This window comes from Nomascus leucogenys, chromosome X (assembly GCF_006542625.1).
Source record: "Nomascus leucogenys isolate Asia chromosome X, Asia_NLE_v1, whole genome shotgun sequence".
NCBI lineage: Eukaryota > Metazoa > Chordata > Mammalia > Primates > Hylobatidae > Nomascus > Nomascus leucogenys.
This window is the reverse complement of record NC_044406.1, coordinates 54,360,355-54,385,024: the sequence shown is the minus strand read 5'-3', so window position 1 is coordinate 54,385,024 and position 24,670 is coordinate 54,360,355.

Here is a 24,670-nt window from a genome sequence, read left to right as displayed (position 1 = left end):
CTTTGCGCTGTTAATACAGAAAATAAAAATATTTCAAGGTATTGTTTATTTCATCTTTAGCCTATTTGTATTTATATATTTTGTATACATATTGTATCAGTAGTTTATGTATATAATTTCATACATATTTTGTATATATAAATATATAATATATAAAATTTATATGTAAGTATATGTATATAATTTATATAAATATATATTATATATATAATTATATATATATAATTCCCCTGAAGGAGACTGATTCATAGGAAATAATCAAAACACACCCTTATTTTTGTCTCCTACTGTCCTTTTGAAATAATTCTGTGGAGGAAATCTCTTCTTCTGCCACTGGGTAAAAATTCCAGTAGAGAGGCAGAATACATTCTCTAATTACTCTTATATAACAGAAGTTCTAGGACCACTTTTAGTTGCAAATATTCAGTCTGGACTTAGTATTTAGAAAAGCTTCAGTCCAATTTATGACTCATCAATTAGAACTTTATTGAAACCAGTATGGAACAACCCATCTGCCTTTGAAGCAGGGGAGGTGTTTGATCAGTTTCTTCTTTTTCTCTAGATCCTATTTTACTCACTAGTGCTGTTTCCGACCTTGCCAATGTCTAATGGAGTTTAAAGAGAAGAGAGAAGGGCATGGGGAAGTTCTTACTTCCCTTATACTGTAGGAGATGGTTTGCTCTCCCTAGACCTGGTAGCGGTTTACTCCTCACTTATATCTCACTGACATAGTCACATATATCTTGTGATATAACCATATACATATCAAACATAACTATATTTATATATAGTATATATGTATATAATAGATGTGAAATACATATTTATATGTATAACATAAATATATATTAATAATATAATATAAATTATTATATATAATATAAATTGTGGGATCCCTTCTGAAGTTCTGTGATCAACATGATGCATTCTGTTTTTCCAGCTGCTGTTACCTCTTCTGTTTCTATTTTTTCTAGCTGCCAACTTCAAAAAAACTCTCTCTTTTGGAGTGTGAAACCCGAAAGCAACTTAATTTCCTGGATCTGCGTAAAATAATAGCAGGACTGAGTACACTTTACTATCTCTGTGTTAAGTAATGCTGAGAAATAATACTAAGAACAAGCAAAAATAACTCACCAATTTGTTCCACAAAATGTTTTCTACTGCAAGATAAGAATGTGAAAAGAATAGTATAGTTATTTTCAATATTAACAGATTGCTCATCAAGGTTCACTTCCAGATCTCACCTCTCTGTGTCTCCTAACCCAAGATATTCTGTCATAACCTCTACCTGGTCCCCCATAGGAAGATCTACCACCTCAGCAAGATCTATCTTCACATCACTATACCCAGGTTCTAAAATCCTATGCGTATTTTCCCCTGACTTTCTCAGTTCTGAGAAAGTACGAAGGCTCAGTCATGTTCTCCCTTACTGCGGTGAGCGTGATTGATTTAGTTGTGCTTTATCAACATGTTTTCGGTGATGTCTTGAAGTTGATTTTGGTCAGTACCTTTACATTCCCAAGTGGTTTTCTTGGTTAAAACTCTAGGTGGCTCTCATTTCCTCTTAACTGAGGAGAAGACTCTGAATTCACAGATTCCATGCAATATTCAGCCAGCTTCAGGCACAGGGTCTGGCTCCCTAGTAGTGAGAGTGAGGGAATGCAGTACACAGTGGGTTTGCATGCACATAGACTGCATCTGCTGAACACCCAACGGCTGTTTCTACAAGCTAAAGTTGTAGCTTCTCTCTACCACTGTCTAAAGCTGCAGCTTGTATCTACTATTGTCTCTACACCATTGCCCAAACACTGGGTAAAGTGCTGTTGAATTTGTCACCTCCAGGCATAATTTTGTAACCAAATGTAAAGGTTGTGGGTTCAGTCCGTCTAAAAAGTCTAATAATTTCGTCTCTCAGTCCTTCCCTTCTCCCTTGTCTGAAGCTGCATCACCATTTAGAAGCCTCCGATGCTGTTTATTCCCAGCTGCTCAACCGCAGAGTGTGTGGGAAAGGCCTGAGAGAGGTATGTTTTCTCTCCTCTGGAGTCTCTGTGGTGTTGACACAGCAGAGAAAGAAGCGGGAGCAGCCTCGTCTTGCAGAATCACCTTCAATCACTGCTACTGTCTGGGCCGTTACTGCCAGTCTGGCCAGTGTCTCCCGCAGTGGATGGCTTTGCCTCCAGGGGTGGACCAGTGTTTACCTGACACGTATCAGACTTCTGAGCTCTTTAAGCTGCCTCAAAGAGTGAATCTTTTTAGTCTAGAAAATGTGTTTATTTGATAAATATACTATTGTGTATGAGTGTGAAACAATGCAAACTTTAGAGTATCTCATTAGAAGGACTGTATGAATTTATAAAAAATTGAATCTAATTTCAGAAGAGCACATCATCTTCTCAGTCGACAAGGTTGCCCAGCCACAGAGGATCAGAGAATGCCCTTTCCCCTCCCCATTCCTTTTCTCAGAATCCTCTCTCAGGCCTAATTGAGCTGTCATATCTAATTCAGACTGATACAGAGTGAGGGGCGCTGAGAGTCTCTATGTATATAAAGATATAGGAAGAAAATAAGAACCATCACGGGAATCCGTTGAGCTTCTCCCCATGACTGTGATCTTACCCATGTCTGAATCACAAACTTTAAATTTATAACAGTTATGATTCTTGCAGTTTTCAAGTAATTCGTTAAATGCCTATTCAATGCAGGCAGATTTTTGTTTTCAGCTGTGGCTTGTAAATGCCTACAAACTGATTCACGTTGGTGGTCGTTACAACACTTTCTGTGAATTGGTGAATAAATATTATTTTAGAATTTCACAGTAAATAAGAACAACAACAAAAAAAAAACTCTAGGTGGCTCTACTGTCTCTTACTTTTGATTCACGGGAAACACACATCTCCCTTCAAAAAATTCTGGGTGATTCTAATACAGTCACTTCTCCTTTGCTTTCCCACATAATAACTTGCCATTCCATCTCACTTGTCTTTGTGATTTCCTAGTCCATAGTGAGAATACAGTTCTCTGTGACTCTTAAACCTTAAGGAACATATATCATCTCAGTGGTTTTCTTAAAACCCTTCTCCTTAGGCTTGAGGTGAGATCTGACCGTTCCCACCTATTTACCTTGAGATCAGTGGCAGTGAATAGGTGAGATCACAGCATAACAATAGCTTCTCCAAAGAAATCTCACAAATGTACTCTGACAAATCTGTTCAACTCTTTGATACCTTTAAAGTGTTTCAAGTTTGGAAAAAATGCCATCCTTTCATTTTCTTTGAAAATTTGCATTTCGGTCCAGCAACCTCACTTTGGAATATCATTGAATATTCATTGAATATCATTGAATACTTGGATATCTATTGTATCCTGGTACCTCAGTCAAACCTTCCAGTGTGACTGTTGGGTTTTCAATATTCATATTTATTCATTTTATCCTGAAAGCACAGAAAAGGTATTCCAGATCAGAGACAAATTTCCTAATTATAAGTTCATCCTCTGCTCTACCTTGCCTCAGGCTTTACCTCTGGGGTTACACAGTAAGAATAAGGCCAACTGTCCTACACAAGTAGCCAAGCATTCCATAGGCAAGGGAGAAGATGATGGGAAAAATATTTCTCTTTGCTTATAAAGAGGAAGAAGCAGCTCTTCCCTACCCCTCTTGAAAAGGTGTTCTTGGAAAATTAATTGGTCTGAATCCTAACTCCAATTCATTGATATGTAAATAAAATGTTTGCAGGAGCCAGAGGGCCACATGTGTCTCAGAATTTGGGACCTAGAGATGTCTGCAAGTTCTCCAGCCTCAATACTCCTGGAAATGTAAATACCCAAAGGCATAGCTATTGCAGTCTTTCCTGTACCTTGGGAACTTAACAAGGGGACCTAGTCAGGTAGGCAAACATTTAGCACTCTAGGGGAGATGAGAGATTTTTATTACCTTTTCAGACCAGATCAATTAACTAGGCAAATCACTACAGATCTAAATATCATGGTATGTAAAGAGTAAAGTATTTCTGGGGAAAATAAAAGCAAACATTCTCTATTTTTACATCATATACATTTCTGTGTCTCAGAAGGCAGAGGCTTCTTGAAGAAGCACTAAGAAATTCAGGGAAGTTTTCTTTTTTAGCAGAGACATTCTGCTACATTCATATTTTGGGAGCACATATATTAAATGTTTGTTTTATTACAAAGCATGTGCTGTTAAAAATAATCTTGTGAACAACTGATCTAGTCCAGTGCTTCTCATACTTTATGCTTAACGCACAGACAGAACCATCTTGAGAATCTTGTGAAAACATATATAAGCAGATTCTGATTACATAGGTGTGGAGTGAGTTCTTAGATTTGTTATTTCTAATAAGCTCCCAGCAGATGCTGATGCTGCTGGTCCTCAGATCACACTTAGCATAGCAAGACCTCAGCCAGCCTCCCTGTCTCCGGAGTTGGAGCAGAACTGTGAACTCTCTGAGATGGAAAAATTGAAAATTGTACAGCAGCCAGAATGCATCTCTGTGTTGTCTAAGCAAGGAGCAAGAATCTGGGTCAAGTGTTGGACAGAATATTAGCACTTGTTAAAATTGAAATGGAGTGGTGGAGAAGAGACAGGAGGATTCAAAGAATCCTGGTTGAAAAAACTGAGATACAGTAGGCAGGAGATAGGAATCAGTCAGAAGAGCAAAAGAAAACACTGGAAGGAAGAACACAGACAAGATAAATACAATCTAGTATTTCCAGCCCGTGTTTTCATTGGGTAAATATATTGCCAGATGTCAGCTTTGCTGTGCGCCTAAGCAATGTGATGGTCTCAATTTTTTGATGGCTATTAAAGAACTTGAGAGGGTGGGAGATGGTCTGGTAATTGGGAAGACATGACCCAGCCTAGGCACAGCTTAACAATTGTTTTCTTCACTGCTTGTTTCCATATCCAGTGTTGTTATGCCATATTTTGGAAATTTTCCTTGGGAGGTATTCAAACTGATGGTAGAAGTATTGCAGAAGTTGGAAAAAATAGGATTATAAAAAATTCCAACTTACAAAAAAAATATTTAATTATTCTGTAAGTTTGTTAGAGCTAGAATAATTTCCAGTATTTTCCTTTTCAAAAACTATTCACCATTTTTTTGTTGGTTTAGATAATATAGAGGTTTGGGGGAGGATACAGATGTCAGCCGTTTTCAGCAACATTTTTTCAGTAAATCTGAAATGTCTATGAGCAGGAATTTCCATTGCCAGAATCTGCTGTCCAAGCAGGAACTGACCATGTTCTGTCAAAGTCTCCCTCAAGCAACAGTGTAAGTCAGAGCATCCCACGTATATATCATATGACCTGCTTGTAAATAAATGTGTTGAGACAAATTGTTACACGAAGCACTTTGCGGGCACTGCAATAATCAGGGGTGACTGAATCAGTGTTTATGGTCCAAAAAATTGAAAAAGAAAAATAAAAAAGATTATTTTTTAGTCTATTGACTGAAGTAAAAAAAAAGGACTTTTACTTCCCAACTTTAAAAATATTTACAATGATTTTATTTGTAAGAGACTGCAGATGGTTTCAGGGGTTTACTTGCCTTCTTGAAAGGAGAAATGAATCTGACTTTTGCTAAGCAACATATGCACTTTCCACAAGCCAGGACTACCATTTACTGTCTAAATTGTATGTCCTTTTTACTGTAGACAATAATTTTCCCAGTAGTGTCTTTATATTCTGGCTCATCCTTATTATCATTTCTGTCTCTCCTACTGGGAACAGATTTTAAGTAGTTTCATGATAGGTAAAAAAATAAATGCAAAAGAATCATGAAGATTCTTTAAAAAAATCTTAAACCTTAATAAAATTGTTGAGACATTTGTGTTTCTTTCCCACAAGAGCAATACAAATTTTATTTAGTCGAAATTATCTTCACTTTCCTTACCAGTCTCTGAATTGCTTAAACCTGAACAAAAACCTCAAAGCCTTACCCTCTCAGGGTTTTAGAAATTGAGTATCTGACCCTATTTGGGAAGGATGGGTTTGGCATTGTCTTAGATAATGGTTTTAACCCTCTTCTACATAATGGCACACAAAAGGTTTGAAAGGAGGAAATGAAAGATGAAGCAATCAATAGAATGACTCTCCCCATTAAATCAATTAGAACATTGAACTTTCATTTTTCCTTCATTTGATGATTACAGGCTTTTTACTCATCCTGCCTGTCTGCACTTTTGAAGTACAATCTTGTCACAGAATTATGACTTTTATCATTACCTGAAAAATTATTAAAGATTTAGTGCTTCTCAGCATTATCAAGGATACTCAATCATGCTAATTTGAGGACAGTCCTAGAAAGGGCCCTTTTGGGATAGATGTGCATCTCCAAGTCATTGTAACCAAGACAACAAACATATTTCCAATCTATGCCCATATAATGATCCAGGTTAATAAAAACTACTGGCTTAGTGAAGTTTCTAGAAGATACTTATTCACTTAACATTACGTAAGCCTCAGGCTCTTAGTAATTCTTAGAGAGTGTTAGGTCTTTAGCTCTCACAAAAGTGTTAATTTCTTTAATATCTCTGGTTCAAAAACAATGAAACCACATTGGAACTTTGGAATTTTGTTCTACTCTGTTAATATACAGTATCTAGCTTAAGGATTGAGAACATCTGTAAAGTTAAATTGGATGGGTTTGTAAGAAACATATTAGTAATGCTGCCTTTTGATGCTTACAAAAGGCATGCAAAAGAAAGAGATTTCCTGCCCATTTTCAAGAATAGTAATTGAATTGAATTGCCATGGCATGATATTGGAAAATAAAGGCATCTACAAGAAATCATGCTTACCATAACATGCATCTCCCCAGATCAGCAAATACAGTTATGTTGAATTCCGAGAAGACAAGGCCTACACCCTCCACAATGTGTAGTTCATGCCCCCAAACGTATACATTCTCAATCTGTTCTCTGCCTAACAGTTATAAATATAAAAGGAAATCTGACTAACTTAGCAGATTTTGGTCCTAACTTGCCCTTGAGAGTCACGGATTTGCTTAACTTTAACATAAATCTATGCATTTTAAAACTTTGCCATGAGGTTCATCCTTTAATCATTCAAGTTACTACAACAGATTTCATATTCTTGTCAATAAGGTATGATGTATATATGAAAAGACAGGGCAGAGTAGTATCAAATGACAAATGAGCAATGCTGACTTAGGAATCTATATTTCTTTTGAACCTGTTCTGACTCAGAATTATTATTCTGTAAACTGGAATCTCTCTGTCCTTGCCTGGGTTACCTTAGTATGTTTTTTGTAGTTTCTGGCATCCGTAAGTTCTCTACTATTCCTAAATGTCATTTAAAGATATGGTGTTAATTTCTTTTCAGCACTTCTCTGTATTCTATGCAGAACAAGTGCTCCTAATGATTCTGTGAAGAACAAGTGCTCCTAATGATTCACACTCAATGCTATCCTTGACAGCTGGGTCAAATTCTTGAACTACTGAGAATTATCAGTTTTCTGCATGCATAGGTGACTCAAATTCTCCAACTAATGGTAAACAGCTTTCATTGTATAGCCTGACTTGTTGGCAACATATCATTTTCTTTAGCAACTTCAATAATACAAACCCACCATGTTTTTAATAAGCCTATGTCAGATGCTTAACAACATTTCGGGTGAAACTAAAATCATTCAAAACCCAAAAGTGGTTTTATGAGAAATGGCCAATTTGAGCATGTGAGCATATTTATGAGAAATAATAAAAGAAATAGCATTTTGGCATAGAATTCTAAATAAAATCCACCATAAGATATTTAAAAGTGTATGTAGGTTTATTTGTTTTGGTTATGGAACATAATGGAACACAATACGAGAAGCACAGAGATCACAATTATTTATTATGGTTCAATGGAGAAATATTATTAAAGTAGCAGGGCCACAGCCAGCAGAATTAGCAACAATTGTTTATGATAAGTACCCAATACTGCATTGGAACTCATATGTTTTGGACTGGGACTGTACCGTGAAATTTCAATAATATCAAAGAAGATCACTACTTGACAGGTATTTGTAGTTAAGTGGCACGTTTTTTAGAATTAGCTTACTAATAATCTTTATTGGTTAATATATAACTTTGTTATTTGAAAACCCACTGCTTTTTAAAAATTATAGCTACATAAGCTCTTGGGGTTGTGTCAGAGAGACAATTTTGAGTTTAAAAGGTGGATTGATAACTAATGATAACTGACAATCAAGAAGACCTTTTGAATTTCTTTATCCTTAGCACCATGCAAATATTGAGGGATGTAAGATCCATTCTACAACCAAAGATTCTCCAACTCTCTTGTATTATCTTCCAATATTAAAAAGGTTTTGAGAGAAGATTCTAAATGAGTGACTCAGTGATTTGTTTTAGTCCTATAAAAAACATGTAATATGCATCCCAATTCTTCACTTAATGAGAGAACCACATATTCAAAATATTAAGCCACTTGGATGAATGTAATATTAATCACAAATTTAGATGAGAAAATTGAAGACTAAATTTTTAGTCAAGGTATTATGAGTGTAAGCTGGGAGATGTAAAGCAATTAAGACTTTAGCTCCTTTTAACTGTCAAAATCAATCTCCTCCAAGAATACGATCAGAAAGAAACAAAGGGAATTGACTCTATATGACAGTATGTAGTAGGACTCACAAAATGGCAGAAATCAAGTCATATCTTAAGAAGAACTGGGTTGAGCAGGCAAGCCAACAAGGTGGAGGAGGCCAATCAGCATTCAGGATGGGCAAATATTAACAAAGGAATGATAAAGATCGAATTCTAGACAAGGTAAACAACATGGAAACAGAAATTAATACAGTAAGAACAACATGTCATCATAGAATCATGAGTATTTGAGTCTAGCTGGATTACCAGGTTCTTTCACCAGAGTAGCAGGAAGAAATTCTCTTTTACAACTCTTAAGATTTGATTGTCAGCTAAAAGAAGATGGGCACAATTTGTGAGTAATTGATTGTTATTCCAGCAAACAAGAGGCATTCTCATTAAAGTATTTCAGGAAAGTAAATCTGAATGTATAAAAGTTGAAGAAAAAATGGCAAAGTAAGGGCTCAAAGAAGCAGTCCCTTCACTGAGGTACCTGTAAGCTGGAAAAAATGCAAAATTGGGGGAGCTCTGAAGTATAATAAAAGACTTATATCAATTGAGATTGCTTAATGAATAAACAAAATGTGAAAGTTTGGCAAGAAAGTATTGTATTTCTGCTTACCTGCCAACCAACTCCAATTGCCCAGCAGTCCATACAGATGGCAGTTCATGATCCTGGTGTGGCTTGCTGGTACCAATACAGACCTGTTTTTTGTTTGTTTGTTTGTTTGTTTGTTTGTTTTGAGACTGTGTCTGGCTCTGTCACTCAGGCTGGAGTACAGTAGCATGATCTTGGCTCACTGCAACCTCCACCTCCCAGACTTTTTGATCCACCATCATTATTTCTGGTTCACCAGTTACACTGAGCCCCTTGTCAGGCCAGCCAGATCCCAGCTCATGCCTGTGCCATATGGGAATTGAGGTTGCTTCAGGAAAATAAAACTTCAGGGCTTACCTCTGTCACATCCCATTATAAGGCCAAGTTCCTAAAGTCATTGCTCAAGGTTGGTATGAAAACAGCATCCCAAGAGTGACCTTTTCTTGGCTCTCTCAATGGAAAGTAAAAGCAATCTCCTCCTCCTTCTATACTTTAATGTAATCATTCCTTATCATAAGTATCTCCTTCCTATACCTTGCAGCAACAAGTGAGAAAATTGGTGATTGCTTTCTTTTCCTCTCTCACTTCTTTTTTCCTCCTTTCAAACATTTCCTAGCCAGATACAGGCAGTATTTCCCTATTCTTCCTCTATGCTCTATTTTCCTTGTACCATTGGGAAGTACAAACCTAAAGTCCTACATGGATAGGGTAAGGAATAATATATTGGCTTCACCGGGCCAACACTTCATAGTCTACAGTTTGGAAAATACTTTCAAAGACAATACTGGCTTTGCAAGGCTGCCATCTAGTGGCATAATCCAATTTAGAATATTAATGACTATCACTTAGGTCTTCCATAACCAGTTACAATCACTTCTCAGACAGATGAATGCCCAGGGAAAGTTAAGTCAATTGTAGTTTACAGACGAAGGAAGAAAGAGACTAACCTGTTAGTTCAGTGAGAAGTGATTGATAAACACATTTGGATAATAGTGTCAATTTGTGACAATGAAACAGCAACCAGGAAGAATGCTAGTATTTCTGACATTGATTACCCTGATATGTTATATGGGTCTGAGTGTTTGGGTTCAGAATGACGTTCTCTGATTTGTTCTACCACCAGATAGATATTTGATTGATAACTCTGAGAGGGAAAGTACTATACAAAGGCTCTCAGACACAGGAAACCTTATCCTTTAGGAGAAAGGACAAAATAGATAGAGATGATATATTTTATAGGTATATTTTTGAATTTATTAAGAATTCCCAACCTATAGTCATCTCCATTTTTCCATTATACAGTCTGATTCACTTGCCCTCTAATTCTGTATTGTATCTATCCTAAAACTGTGAGGAAAAAATGCCAGATATAAGATGTGAGCATTTCCATAATCAGAGAACTGAAAATCTTAATGTCTATTTAAAATGCTCTAGGGTCTTTAATAAAAATGTTAACATAACACGAAGCATACTAACAAACATATTTGCACACTAAATATTCCCTAATGTTGTATAAATACCAGATCTTACCAGAAACTAATTTATATTCCACATTATTAAAATCTCACTTTTCCCACTTCATTATTTCAAAGGCAATTTTCACAAGCATGTGACTATAAAGTGTTTGTATTTTTATCCTCCTTAAATACGTTCTAAAGTTTAGCACAGTGGGAAGTCCCGCCTCTGTTTGAAATTATATATAGCTGTGCAAAACAAAATAATTTGAATATTTTCAAACAGGACATATTAATTTAATTAAAATAAATTAAATTCCATACTGTAGGATTCCAACCCCATTTGAAACTTGCCATTTGATGATCAAAAATCAATCTTGCTTCAAATAAAACATTAACTTATAGGTTAACAGTAGAAAAATCAGTTAATACCAGTTAAATGATCAAGTTACATTCAATTGCAAATGAATTGTTTATATATACAAACCATAGAATAGTATTGATTTAGCAAATGTGCTTCACTTCATTCAACTTATTTACATACACATGCACAGAAACAGCCTGTAAAATATTCACTAAGTATGTATTTAATAAAAATTCTATTAAGTATTATTATTTCTGTAATTCACATGACCCCTCTAACTGTAGAAATATTTGGAATCTTGCCTTAAATAATGGCAAGTTTGTATTGTTGAATGTTTTCAAGGATTCAAATATCAAAAGGCAAGGAGTACTATTTTAGGCAGCCATTTCTTGGAAGCATGGTCATACGGTACAGTAGTTATGCAAGTCAATCTGTTGACTCTCCAGTAATCTCATACGCCTACAGTGGCACTCAAACTTTTGATTCTTGAAATCATGCCATGAATAAATTTGTCTATTGAGCAAAATCTATGCAGCCAGACAGATTTACATTTAAATAAAATCTGAAATCAACTTAGTTCACTCAGCACAGCAGTACCTGGTCCTCAGTGGTGTGTCTTCTTGCCCTTGAGTATCAGTCAAGAGTAGCCCCTCTAGAACTAAAAGCAGTGAAATAATGGCAAACTTGCAAAAGCCTGAATTGATTCTAGAAACCTACAGATCAAGAGACAGCTTTAACCATTCCAGAAACCTGAAATGACATCAGAAACCAACAGATCCAGAGAAGCTTTTAGCCATACCAAAGTTTTACCATAACTGACTAGGAGGGAAAACTCTTATTAATCTGGATATTGCATGTTATCCCCTTGAAACACAATGTTGAGACAGAATCCAGCAACATTGTCTTAGGAGAAAACTTTCCTAAAGCAAAGCACAATGACAACAGATATAGAGTTACTGGTCATTATATTGTATGCTGCGTGGTGAAGTTTTTATGAAGAACATAGGCTTAGAATAATGTATCTTGATGCAGGTAAAAAGACTAATAAGCAATTTGGGAAGCTTAGCAGAGGAAAAGTAGCCATCCAAAACTGGAATTATTAAGTCTCAATATCACAGAAGCAAGATGAGTGTATGGTTTTAAAACATATTTGAAAATTATTTGACAAGTTTCCTATCAAGAGATGGGAAAATTTCCCACCCCACTACTTTTTTAATATAGACTGGCCTTAGTGACCAAAGTCTAATAAAAAGATTGCAGCTGAAGTGACATTGTGCAACTTCTGAGGTTAGATTAGAAAAGGTAATACTGCTTCTGACTGGCTCTCTCAGGACATTTGCCTTTGGAACAAAGATGCCATGGTGTAAGGAAGACCTAGCTACATAGAAAGGCCACACGTAGATGATTCTATTGTTAGCCCCTGCTATGACTCCAACCAAAAACTAACATCAACCACCAGACATGGGAGTAAAGAAGGCTTTGAGAAGATTTCAGCTCCAGTCACTTTCTGAGGGCAGCAGCATGAGAGACTTCAACTGAAATCCACCGAGCTGAGCTCAGTCAAACCCCAAAACTATAAAGAGATAATAATTTTAATTGATTGCTATTTTACACCACCAAGTATGGATCAAATTGTTAACCCAGACATAATAATCAAATCAATGGGACACGTGCAGGGGTAGTACCCCTTAGAAGTGGTTTGTGTGAATATTTTTGCTGCTGCTAGCATGTTCCCCTAGTTTCATTGAAAGATTAAGACAATTCTCAAGTCTCCAACAGCGACATTGAAATGTAATTCAAGTAAAACAGTATGAGATTGAAAATAATGGCCATCTGCTTTGTCTACTATTTTCATATTATAAAGTGAAGTGATATGTATAAAATTTAAGAAATGGAAAGCTAAAGAAGAAGAATTGTTTTATTTGTGAAAGTGTAACCTGACCATTTGCCATAAATATTTTAGGCACCTTGACAGGTATAGTCTTTATACCAGTATAAATCAGGTATATTCACATATGATAGCATTACAGAACTAACCACTCAATCATGTTTTGCCTGTTAATTTGTATATTTACACCATGTTGTTCCAAAAAGGATTTGAGAAAGCCTTAAAAAATATAGAAGGTTGGTGCCTCATATGGTTTGACTCTGTGTCCCCACTCAAATCTCAACTCAAATTGTAATCCCCATGTGTCGAGGGAGACACCTGGTGGGAGGTGATTGGATCATGGGGATGGTTTCCCCATGCTGTTTTTGTGATAGTGAGAGATCTAATGGCTTAAAAGTGGCAGTTTCCCCTGTGCTCTCTCTCTCTCTCTCTGTCTCTCTCCTGCTGCCTAGTGAAGAAAGTACCTGCTTCCCCTTTGCCTTCCGCCATGATTGTAAGTTTTCTGAGGGCTCCCCAGCCATGCGAACTGCCGGCCAATTCAACCTCTTTTGTTTATAAGTTACCCAGTCTCAGATAGTATCTTTATAGCAGTGTGAAAATGGACTAATACAGTGTAGGTATCAAAAAAAATCACATGTAGCCCATAAATATAAAAACCTATTAAGTACCCATAATAATTACAAATAAACTATTTTTAAAGTTTATTTAAATAATATAGAAGGTTAGAAAATAAACCATAAGCTTAAAAAATTGTACCAAGAGAAAACAAAAAATGAAGAATGATGACAAAGTATACCCACGAATTAGGCTAAAATTAATCATAACTCAGTTATGACTTATAGCTTGTGGGAAATACATTTCTAACATTCAATATAAGGTATTAAATTTATACAGTTTCATAATTTAAAAGATTGGCCGAATGAAACAAAATAATTACTCAATAGCACTCAATCCTTGAACTACAAAAGAATTTTCCCTCTTATGGGGAGTGTCAAAAAATAAGACATGCGCTATAATGAACAACATCTTTTCAATGATTACATTGACATGTTCCAGAGTACTTTTCTTCCTTTGCTTTCTGTCTTTCTTTTGCTTTTTTTCTTAAGGTTTAAATTACATAAGTGATGCCTTTTTATTGAAAAAAATAGAGAATTTTATAAATGAAAACTTAAAAGGAACCCCTTCATCTTTGCCACTACCAACACTTCATCTGAAATGTCTATTTAATCAAACAAGAAATTCTGCACAAATTATTTACTTTCATTGAAATAATGGCCAAAAATTCTAAATTAGCTGAAAACCATAACAGATCTGAGAAACTCAACAAAACCCAAGAAAAAAACCATTAAAGTACATCAACATACATTATAATCACATTGCTCAACACCAACAATAAAAAGACAATCTTAAAAGCAGCCAGAAAAAGAGATCTGTTACATAGAGAGTAATAAACTTAGGGATGACAGCAGATTTGTTATTGAAAAACATACAAACTAAAAAGCACAGAGAAAGAGAAACCATAAACCAAACATTTAATTATGAGCAAAAATACAATTAAAAACAAAGGCAAAATGAAGACTTTTTTTACCATGAAGGATTGAATTGACATATAACAATATATTTATATTTAAAGAATACACTTAATTTTGGCATATGCATGTACTCATGAAACCAACATGATCAAGACAATGAACATAGCCATCACCCTCAAAAGTTTTATCATGCCCCTTTGTAATCTCTCCCTATTCCCATACCCTTTTCTTTAGCATCCCCAGACAACCACTCTTTGGTTTTCTGTTAAATAGCTTGCATTTCTTATAATTTTATACAAAGAGCACCATATAAATAGGAAATAATCAGTTTTTTCTGTTTTTTTATTCACTCAGCATAATTATTTTTAGATTCATTCATCTTGTTACATATATTAGTAGCTCATCCTTTTTATTATGGAGTACTATTTTGTTGTACAGATATACCAAGATTTGTTTACTCATTCACCTGTTAATGGGCATTTTGGTTGTTTCAAGTTTTTGTCTATTAAAAATAAACCCTTGACCAGGTACAGTGGCACACTTCTGTAATCCCAACACTTTGGGAGGCTGAGGCAGGAGGATTGCTTGAAGCCAGGAGTTCAAGACCGACCTGGGCAACATAGCATGACTGCGTCTCTACAAAAAATAAAAATAAAAAAATTAGCCAGCTGTGGTGGTGCGTGCCTGTAGTCCCACCTACTTGAGAGGCTGAAGCAGGAGGGTCGCTTGAACCCAGGAGCTTGAGGGTGTAGTGAGTTATGATCACACCACTGTATTCCAGCTTGGGCTACAGAGCAAAACCCTTTCTCTAAAAGAAAAAAAAAACCTCTGCAAATGAAAATATGGTTTTATTTCTTTTGAATTAATGCCTTAATGTGGAATGTATGGATCACATGGTAGCCCTATGAGGTGGCCTAGGCCTGGTGTCTCCCTCTTTAACCCAGAAATCCCATTACTAGGTTTATACCCAAGAGAATATAAGTCATTCTACCATAAAGACACATGCACATGAATGTTCATTGCAGCACTATTCACAATAACAAAGACATAGAATCAACTTAAATGTCCATCAGTGACAGACTGGATAAAGAAAATGTAATACATATACACCATAGAATACCATGCAGCCATAAAATGGAACAAGATGATGTCTTTTGCAGGAACATGGATGGAGCTGGAGGCCACTGTCCTTAGCAAACTAAAGAAGGGACAGAAAAGTAAATACCACATGTTCTCATTTGTAAGTGGGAGCTAAATGTTGAGAACTCATGAATACATCGAAGGGAACAACAGACCCTGGAGTCTACTTGAGTGTGAAGGGTGGGAGGACGGGGAGGAGCAGAAAAAATTAACTACTGTATACTAGGCTTAATATTTGCATGATGAAATAATGTGTACAACAAAGCCCCATAACACGGGTTTACCTATATAACAAGCCTGCAGAGGTACCCATGAACTTAAAAGTTAAAAAAAATAAATAAATGGTACATATTAAAACTCATTTTCCTGTATCTTTTAATAGTATAAAAAATTCAATTTGACTAGCTCCTATTTTCGAGCTATAGAAGCCTTAGAACTTTAAACATTACTACAGAGGGAGACCCCAGGCCCAGGCCACTTCATAGGAAATGAGTACTTTTCAAATGTGCAAAGGCTGAAATAATTAATCAGTGAAAGACTGGCACTACAAGATATACATACATAAAGTGGTACATTTATAAAATATGTCTGTCAGACTTTCATAATATTGGTTGAAATGGAAATGGAGATATTGACTTAAGATTCATCATCATAGAGAGGGCTGATATCATAGATGGTAGGGAGGCTGTGGAAAATAAAAAAGAGGCACAAAGTAAAAAGCATGGGAAGCACCGATGATGCATGAGAGATTTATTTGATGAGTGCCTAATGTACCAGGTACCATGCAAGGTGTGTAACATACTTTATCTCATTTCCCTTACATTATGCCTATGAGGTAGATATAATTATTCCTATTTTGTGGATGAGAAAACTAGAACTCTGAGAATTTAAGTAAATTTCCTAAGAATACACTGCCAAAAAATGGCAGAAAGAGGATACAAAACGAATATGCAAAAAACAGTAGCATTTATATATGTTAACAGCAAACAATATAAAAAAAAAGAAATGAAGAAACCCATGCCATCTAAATAGCTGCAAAAATATAAAATACCTGGCAACAAATTTAAACAAGAAGTGAAAGATCTCTGCACTGAAAACTATAAAACACCAATGAAAGTATTAGAAGAAATTCACAAAGGAAATGAAATATTTCATGCTCATGCATTCAAAGAATTAATATTGTTAAATTGTTTATATGATCCAAAGAGATTTACAGATTCAATGCAATCCTTATGCCTGTATCAAAACATCCCATATACCCCATAAATATATACACCTACTATGTACCCAGAAAAATTTAAATTAAAAAAATTGTTTTAAAATACTAATGAGATTCTTCACAGAAACAGAAAAAAAAATTCTAAAATGTATATGGGATCACAAAAGTCCTCAAATAGTTATACCAATCTGAGCAAAAAGAACAAAGCAGGAGGCATCACACTATCTGACTTCAAAATATAATACAAAGCCACAGTAACCAAAACAGCACTGTACTGGCATAAAGACAGACACTTAGACCAATGGAACAGAATAGAACACGCAGAAATATATCCATGCATTTATAGCCAACTCATTTTCTACAAAGATGCCAAGAGTGTATATTGGGGAAAGGACAGTCTCTTTAATATAAACTGGCTAACCGTATGTAAAAGAATAAAACTAGACCCCTAGCCCTCACCATATACAAAAATCAAATCAAAATAGATTAAAGACTTAAATCAAAAAACCTGAAACTATGAAACTACGAAACTATGAGATAAAAACAGGGGAAATGCTCTATAATGTTGGCCTGGACAAAGAGTTTTTGAGCAAAACCTCAAAAGCACAGGCAAAAAAAGTAAAAATAGACAAATGGCATTACATCAAGATAAAAAGGTTTAGCACAGCAAAGGATAAAACAAAGTGAAGAGACAACCCACAGAATGGAAGAAAATATTTGGAAACTATCCATCTGACAAGAGATCAATAATCAGAATATATTAGGAACTCAATGGTAAGAAAACGAGTAATCCAATTTTAAAATGGGCAAAAGATCTGAATAGACATTTCTCAAAAGAAGACAAACAATGGCCAAAGGGTGTATAAAATAATGCTCACCATCACTAATAATCAGGGAAATGCGAATCAAAACCACAATAAAATATTATCTCACCCTAGTTAAAATGGCTTTTATAAAAAGGGAATTAGTGAGTCTGGCAAAGATGTGGGGAAAGGAGAACCTTCATACACATTTATGGGAATGTAGATTAGTACAGCCACTATGGAAAACAGTATGGAGGTTTATTTTAAAAAAAGAATCTACCATATCATATGATCCAGCAATCCCATTAGAGCTTATATATACAAAAGAAAGTAAATCAATATATCAGAGATGTCTGCACTCCCATGTTTACTGCAGCAATATTCACAATAGCCAATATACAGAATCAACCTAAGTGTTTATCAACAGATGAATGGATAAAAAAGTGACATATATACACAATATAATATTATTCATCCATAAAAATGAGATCCTATCATTTGCAGCAACATGGATGGAATTGGGGGTCATTACATTGAGTGAAATAAGCCAGGCACAGAAAGACAAATATCACTTGTTCTCTCTCATATATGGACCCTATAAGAGAGGACTTCATGAAGATAGACTGGTGATCACCAGAGGCCAGAAAGGTTTGTAAGGAGTAGGAATGAAGAGAAGTTGACTAATGGATGCAAAAATACAGTTAGATAGAAAGGATAATACCTCATGTTCAATAATTCAGTAGGGTGATTTTAATAACAATATTGTATACTTCAAAATAACTAAAGGAAATTAATTCTAACATTTCTAGCATACAGAAGAGATAAATGTTTAAATTGATAGATATCTCAATTACCCTGATTTGATAATCACACATTATATGAATGTATCAAAATATTGCATGTACCTGGAAAATGTATAAATCTGTTATGTATAAATACAAATTATTCAAAAGTAAATTTAGGAAAAATCTCATTTAAAATAACTACAAAAATAATTAGGAATCTATTGAAGGAGGTGAAAGACCACTACAATGAAAACAATAAAACACTGATGAAAGAAATTGAAGAAGACACAAATAAATGGAATGATATCCCCTGTTCTTAGAATGGAATAATTAGTATTGTTAAAATGTCCATACTACCCAAAAGGATCTACAGACACAATGCAATCCCTATTACAATTCAAATGACTTTCTTTTACAAAAATAGAAAAAACAATCCTGAAATTCATATAGAACCACAAAAGATCCTGAATAATCAAAGCATTCTTGAGCAAAAAGAACAAGGCTGGAGGCATCACACTTCCTGACTTCAAAATATGCTACCAAGCTATAGTAATCAAATAGTGTTGTACTAGCATAAAAACATATACATAGAACAATGGAATAGAATAGAGAACCCAGAAATAAACACATGCATTTATGGTCAATTGATTTTCAACATAGGTGCCAAAAACACAATGGACAAAGGACTATCCCTTCAATTAGTGGTACTGAAACAACTTAATATCCACAGGCAGAAAAATGAAAGTAGATTGTCATCTCACATCATGTACAAAAATGAAAGATTTAAATATAAGTCTTGAAATTATAAAACTACTAGAAGAAAGCATACCAGGGAAAGTTCTGTGACATTGGTCTGGGCAATTGTTTTTTTTTGAATATGAACCCAGAAGCACAGGCAACAAAAGCAAACATAGACAAATAGGACTCCAGCAAACTAAAAAGTTTCCCCATAGCAAAAAAACAAACAAACAAAAACAAAACAAAAAACAGTGAAGAGACAACTTACGGAATGGGAGAAAATATTTTTAAACCATATATCTGATAAAAGACTGATTTCTAAAATATATAAGGAATTCAAAAAACATGAACACAATAAAACAAATAACCCAATTAAAGCAATGGTTAAAATATTTGAATAAGCATTTTTTAAAGGAAGGCATACAAATGGCCAACAGATACATGAAAAAAATCATCAACATCACTAATCATCAGAGAAATGCAAGTTAATACTACAATGCGATGTCGCCTCACACCTGTTAGAATGGCTATCATCAAAACAACAGAAGATAATAAGTGATGGAGAGGATGTGGAGAAAAGGGAATCTTTGCACACTGCTGGTGGGAAGATAAATTAGTACAGTCACTATAGAAGACAGTATGGAGATTCCCCAAATACTAAAAATAGAACTACCATATGATCCAGCAATCCCACTACTGGGTATATATCTAAAGGAAATGAAATAAGTATATTGAAGAGATATTTGCACTTCCATGTTCATTGCAGCATTATTCACAATAGCAAGATAGGGAATCAACTTAAGTGTCCATCAACAAATGAATGGATAGGGAAAAAATTTGTATATGTACACAGTGTAATAATATTCAGCCTTCAAAAAGAAGGAAATTCTCTCACTGGCAACATCATGGATGCACCAGGAAGACATTATGTTAAGTAAAATAAACCAAGTACAGAAAGACAAATACTGAATGATCTCACTTATATGTGGAACCTAAAACAGTTGAACTTATAGAAATAAAGACTGTAATGTTGGTTACCAGGGGCTTGGGGAGAGGGAGGGTTGGGCAGATGTTGGCCAAAGGATACAAAATTTCAGTTAGATGGGAGCAATTAAGTTGAAGAGATGTATTGTGCACCATGGTGACTATAGTTAATAACAATGTATTGTATTCTTGAAAATTGCTCAAAGTAGATTTTAAGTGTTCTCACGACAAAACACAAATGATGAGAGGTAATGTGAATGTTAATTAGCCCAATTTTGCCATTACACAATGTATATATATTTCAAAACAACATGTTATACATGATAGATATATATAAATTTTATTTGTCAATTAAAATAAATAAGAGAAAAAGAATTATACCTTCAAGTTGTTTCATTAAAGAAAGAAAAAGGAGAAATTCTAGGGGAATAAATGACTAAAATCCTCTGTCTTCTTTCAGCCCTGTTTCATTGTGGGGGATCTTTCACTCCACCATTATTTTCTCAATACACAGTGGTGAAGACCCACTTGTTCATAGCAGATGGGTAGCCCCTCCTGTTTCCAATCTGTTTTTGGATTTCCCCTATACCAAATAGGTACCAGTTCTACTTCGTTATGATTATTGCTTTTATCTTTACGACTACTCTTATCCTGGCTGACACATAATGTAATTTTTGTTTCGATGAATTACTCCAGTCTTAAGGGGTCCTGCTACTACTCTGACAACTCCCTGTTCCTTCCCATCTAATAAACGTAATCAGTATTCTTTGATCCCTGTAGCCTCCTCTTGGTAATCTCTCTAGCTAGAACATGGAGTCAGGTTAAAAACCAGAGTCTTCTCAGTTCACCTCACGGGAGCAGTTAATAGAAACTGGAAGCACTAACTCAAGCACCAAAGAAATGAAATAACAAGAAAGGATGAATAATAGTTTTTAATAGTGGGAGGCCGCTATCTTCAGTGACATCATGAATGTGCATCAATGTCACTCTAAAATGTGGTTTCTAATGAATTGTAAATGTAATGTGCAATTTTTTAGCTGTTAATCATAAAAATGAAATAATCTAGGTTAGAGTCAAATAACGTGAAGCTTGTTCTGAGATTCCTTCCATAGACGCTTTCCTTCTGTTGACCCACTATCTGCCTCCACCAACTTAAGAACAAGGGTACAAATTAGGCAGCTGTGATCTGTAACTGCCTTGTCAGAACTATGACATACTGTAAGAGAAATGACCCTCTACCTGTCACATTTTTAACCTCTTCCTTACTGAGTCATATTTAATCATATTTCAAAACAGGAATAAGTAAATCACACTACAGATCCCTGCACATGTTTTTTTTCAATGAATCTATTAACCAGTTCCATTGTAGAGAGATTATATCAATTCAAAAATGTAAATTCCAGCTTTTCAAACTCAGCTCAGTAAAATTCTAAACTTCATTTCTAGATATCTGTTTACATGGGAAATTTATAACTTTCTGCCAGATAACTTGAAACACAGGAATAGCTAAGTGAGAAAGTATTTGAGTGACAGTATAGAGATTATCAATATTTCTGCTAATTGTTCACATTTTGTTTTTTCTCTTCCACATTTTCCCACAGGAAAAATCAGAAAAGAACACTTTCCATGGTCAGAAAGCATGATATTGTTGCCATATATGGAACAATTAAAAGTTATATCTCATCTGGAATATGACGGAAAAATTAATAAAGGAGGACCAGGTGGTAGAGGATTTAATGAAATGAAGGAATAACAAAAGGATGTCTTAAACTAAGGCTACTCCATCACTTCGCTTGTATTAAAGATAAGATATAGGTAGCCAGGCTTTGGTCTGGGAATCTTCCATATTAATGCTATTGGATAAGCTTTAGAAGTAGATGAAATTCATGAGGTGAACTATCATCGCAAACCCTAAATTTTTCGTCTCTATCTCTGCCTAAATTCTGCCCAGAATCCACTCTACTGAAAGCTTTAGCATGACAGAAGTGACATGTTAAAACAGACATCACTGTCAGAGTGATCTTCCTAAAATGCAAGTCCGACTACATTACTCTCTTTCATAGAGTCATCATTGCTCTCCTGTATAAGTTCAAATTCCCTGACATGGCCTGCATGGCCATATACTATCTTGCCCCCTCTCTTAAAACTTCCCTGTCCTGGGCCGTGTGCGGTGGCTCACGCCTGTAATCCCAACACTTTGGGAGGCCGAGGTGGGCAGATCACAAGGTCAAGGGATCGAGACCATCCTGGCCAACATGGTGAAATCCCATCTCTACTAAAAATGCAAAAATTACCTGAGTGTGGTGGCGTGCAACTGTAGTCCCAGCTACTCGGGAGGCTGAGGCAGGTTAATCGCTTGAACCCAGGAGGCGGAGGTTGCAGTGAGCCGAGATGGTGCCACTGCACTCCAGCCTGGCGACAAAGCGAGACTCTGCCTCAAAAAAAAACACAAAAAACAAACAAACAAACGAACAAAAACTTGCCTGTCCTTTCCTTGTCTTCCCCATTTTTAATTTCTTCTTCTCGGAAAGCTGTCTCTTTGTATGGTATACATTCACCAATCTGGACAAGCACTCATCCCCTTGATCTGGCTAACACCTTAATATCATTCATATCTCATATCTACTTCCTCTGCAAAGCTTTCCCTGATCATGTCCCTCCAACCTAGTGTCCCTGTTATGTGATTTTATAGTACCTTACACTTAACTTTTAGTACTGCACTTACTCTATACCATCATAGTGTATTTGTCTGTCTTTCTTACTAAACTACAAATGCATTCTTTGTCATTGTTTTCTTAGCATCTTATACCCTATCTGACACACACAATGTAATGAATATTTGTTGAATGTTTAATCAAAAAAAAAACAAAGAAGCAGACCCTATTGCAGAAATCATCTATGTAATATTTATTAACAGTTTTGTCAGAAATATGACAATAAGAGCATTCTGCATTTTGAGTAATCACATTCATATTGGTAGGAAATATGATCAAAACTCTTTATTTTTGAGCCAAACCCATTGTCTGAGGGGCATATATATTGACTAATAGTAAGATTTTAAAATGAAACCAATCTGGCTTCTTATTTTGTGCAAGTGGAAAACTTCCAAAAGAGGAAAGACAGAAGGGAGAAAACAGAAATAATTGGAAGCTAGTGAAAGATTGGTGGTTGCAGTGGGGAATGTATGGTGCTTAACATTTGTCATTACTCAGAAATTCATAATTTTTCAATGCAAGTCACATCCCCATCCTCGTTTCCACAGTTTTGTGTGTTTATGTGAGATGATGCCACAATCCAGCAAGACCAAATCTTCTCTTCTTGACTTAGTGCTGTTTTATTCTGGCTATTTGGAAATATGTTCCTGTTGCTGAATTGATCACAATGTGAGTCCTGGAATGTTGATTTTTTTAGCATGTGTTCTTTCAAACTGGCCATTTCTTTGGCAGTCTATTTCAGCGCATGCAATAAGAATGAATTGTGTTATCCAAACAGAGGGAAATAAAATCACAGCTGGGTGTTACCTCAGCTGCAGGCGTCTAATCAAGAGCACTCCCATATCATCTGGCTGATTGTTCCCTAAATTGCCTGAATGCCGAGAAACTTCTGTCACTAGACATCAGTAGAATTGGAATTAGAGGACCTCTGTGACCTCAGAGATATTTAGAAAGTAGTGTCTGCAGGGCTGTAGGAAGCCCTTTCCCTGGACTTAAACTTGCTCAGAGTTTGACTCGGTGATATGTTTATCTTTAATCTCTTCCATTAGGAAATAGTGACATTTTCTCCTATGCTACTGCGAAAGCACAGGTTCATTGTATTTTGATTGGCTCCCAGTGAAACAGACATATATGCAAGCATTGTAGTATGCAGGTGGGTTATGCCGTCTAATCTGAAAGTAGTTTAGTAATAAACCATCTTGGACCTCACTTAGGACTTCAGCGTGCCAAGTGCAGTCAAAACATGAGCGAAAATCGGAGAGCAGGACAGAAAAAAAGCAGGACAGAAAAAAAGGCAGTCACATCTCTGCAGTCACATCACATTAATGCCATTGGACAAGCAAATCCACTCAGATAACTTATTTTCTATGTTCATAATGTCACCCACCCTCACTGTGGCATATCTTGCTCTATAACTTGTTCTCTTGTTCAGAATTTGTGACACTATTGCTCTTCTCCTGTAAGGGGATGTATTTCCCATTAGTCAGGCTCCCATTAAATAAGACTGGACTTATGGAGGGAAAAATGTCTTGATTTTAACACCTCCACTTTATTCTGTGCAACTACCTTGCCACATTTTATTCATTTGATTAAAGTAAAATTGAAATATTTGTTTGGGCAAAAGAGAATCTCCCTGTGCCTCTTTCTAAATTATAAAAGTTTTTGGTTTTGTTTCCAAGTCATTTTCTGTGGAAATCTCTGTCCACAGAGAACTGTGGATTGTAGGGATTTAGAAGAAGGCAAAGGTTTCCAAAGAAACAGAGACTGAGGGCTAGTTCTCTGTGCCTTTATTTACCCAAATAGTTTCTAGACTTCAAACCTAGTCC